This window comes from Saccopteryx bilineata, chromosome 5 (assembly GCF_036850765.1).
Source record: "Saccopteryx bilineata isolate mSacBil1 chromosome 5, mSacBil1_pri_phased_curated, whole genome shotgun sequence".
NCBI lineage: Eukaryota > Metazoa > Chordata > Mammalia > Chiroptera > Emballonuridae > Saccopteryx > Saccopteryx bilineata.
The window spans coordinates 207,776,674-207,779,202 of NC_089494.1; positions in this window are offsets into that span (position 1 = coordinate 207,776,674).

Consider the following 2,529-nt stretch of genomic DNA (forward strand, 5'->3'; position numbering starts at 1 on the left):
TGTTGGCAAGAAAAATAAAGATTTCCAAGGCATTTAGGGCCATATTCTGCCTAAATTCTGAATAGCTATCTTCAGGAAGCAGCTCTTATAGATGTTGTATCAGGATTCAAAGGAGTATACAGTCACTCTGTAGAATTTGATTTTTTTTTCACATGTATATGAAAGAAACTTCTTTGGGACAAAGTCAGAAAAGGCTAAGAGCCTGCGCAGCGGAGTGGATTGGCTATTCTGGTTTTGTGGACCAGCAAAAGGAAGGAAAAGGGCATGTCTAGAAGGAAATGTTAGCCAGGACAGATCATCCCTGCCCCGTCATACCACACCCAGAATGTTCTTGCTTCTTCTTGGACATTGTTACATCAACACTGTTAAATTTCTGTCATGCAGTGCCCTTTTAAAAATCAAATATCAAGCCTGACCTGTGGTAGTGCAGTGGATGGAGCGTCCACCTGGAGTGTTGAGGTCACCGGTTCAAAACCCCAGGGTAAGGCACATATGGGAGTTGATGCTTCCTGCTCCTCCCCCTTCTCTCTGTCTCTTTCTGTTGCTCTCTCCCCCTCACCTCTCTAAAATAAATAAATAAAATAAAAAAACCCAGTTTAAAAAAAAAATCAAATATCAAGAGTAGTTTACTCTTGCCAGACACATCACACTGCAATTGAGACCAGAATTTTTACTCATCAGTCACATTTCATTCTTGTTTTCTTCAAAATATACCATGACTTTTAGATGGAAATTTGGGGAAGACCCTAAGTTTAACCATGTGAAATGAAGCCCTTGAGAGCTCTGAGGTAGGACAGTCACTGAAGAATCTAAATCTCCGTTGCTCCTAAGATCTTTGTCCTTTGCCAATGGTTTCACTGTGATGTGCCTAGATATAGACTGCTGGTATTTTAGTCTGCTTAGGATTTGTCGTGCTCTCCCAAGTTCAAATTTATTGCTTTGATTCAATTTTGGAAAACGCTCAGTTATCACCTAAGAATTACATTCTCCAGCGTCTTCTCCTGAACTCTAAGTTTGTATGCTACACCTTCTCTGTCCTGTCGCTTAACTTCTTTGGAATTTGCAGGGGTGAGGGTTGTGACAGGAGCGGATTTCTCTCTCAATGATGCATTTCAGGTATTTATTTAAAGATTTCCCCCTCCCCCATCCCTGACCAATGGTGGCACAGTGAAGAGAGTATCAACCTGGGAAGCTAAGGTCCCTGATTTGAAACCCCAAGGTCACTGGCTTGAGGGCGGGATCATTGACATGATCCCAAGATCTTGAGGCCAAGGTCGCTGGCTTAAGCAAGGGGTCACTGGCTTGGCTGGAGCCCCCTGGTCAAGGCACATATGAGAGTCAATCAATGAACAACTAAAATGACGCAACTACAAGTTGATGCTTCTCATTTCTCTCTCTCCCTGTCCCTCTCAAAAAAAAATTAATTCCCTGTAAATCAAAAATATTTCTTCAATGGATTTATTGAATTTTTATTATCAAAGATAATATATTTTTTATTTTAAATGGACTTTTTCAAACTTGCCAGGATCTTTTTTTTTTTATATATATAGCATCTTGTTCCTTGCTTTGATACCTTTTGTTAAGCTTCTAACCCACCCCATATTTATATTACATCCTGCTTCTAAATTCCATCATCAAGTCCTCAGGTGTCCAATTTTGCTGCTTGTTTTTGCTGACTCTCCTTATGGAGGCTTTCATGGTGTTTTGTAATTTTGAATTATGAACTCTTGGTTCCCTGGAAATCTTAAAGGCCTGGGGTGATTGTACACCGCCCCCAGACAAGATATGTGTTTGCTAATTTCTTGGCTATGATTTATCAGATTTATCAGGTAGTATAAGTTAGGTACACAGCAAGATTGCAGCTGCCTACAGACCAAGAGAAGAGGCCTTAGAGGAAAACCTACCTTTCCAACACCTTGATCTTGGACTTCCCACTTGCAGAACTGAAAATAAAATTTGTCATGTGAGCCATCCAGTCTATAGTATTTTGTTATTGTAGCCTGAGCTAACTAAAACAGAACTTTAAATTTTAAAACTGTTGCACCTGACCAGGCGGTGGTGCAGTGGACAGAGTGTTGGAATGAGACACAGAGGACCAAAGTTCAAAACCCCGAGGTCACAGGCTTGAGCACAGGCTCACCAGCTTGAGCATGGGATCATAGACGTGACCCCATGGTCCCTAGCTTGAGCCCAAAGGTCACTGGCTTGAGCCATAGGTTGCTGGCTTGAGCAAGGGGTCACTCATTCTGCTGGAGCCCCACCCCTACCCCGTGAAGGCACATATGAGAAAGCAATCAATGAACAACTAGGGTGCCGCAGTGAAGAATTGATGCTTCTCATCTCTCTCTTTCCTGTCTGTTCCTATCTGTTTCTCTCTGTCTCTTTCACTAAAAAAAATAAAAATAAAAAAATTTAAAACTTGCAACATCTTGCCAGTTCCCTCATTAATTAATGAGTTAAATATAATTCTCGATAATTATTCCCTTTATGTTTGTATTGAAACATGATTATATTCTCTTTTTTAAAATA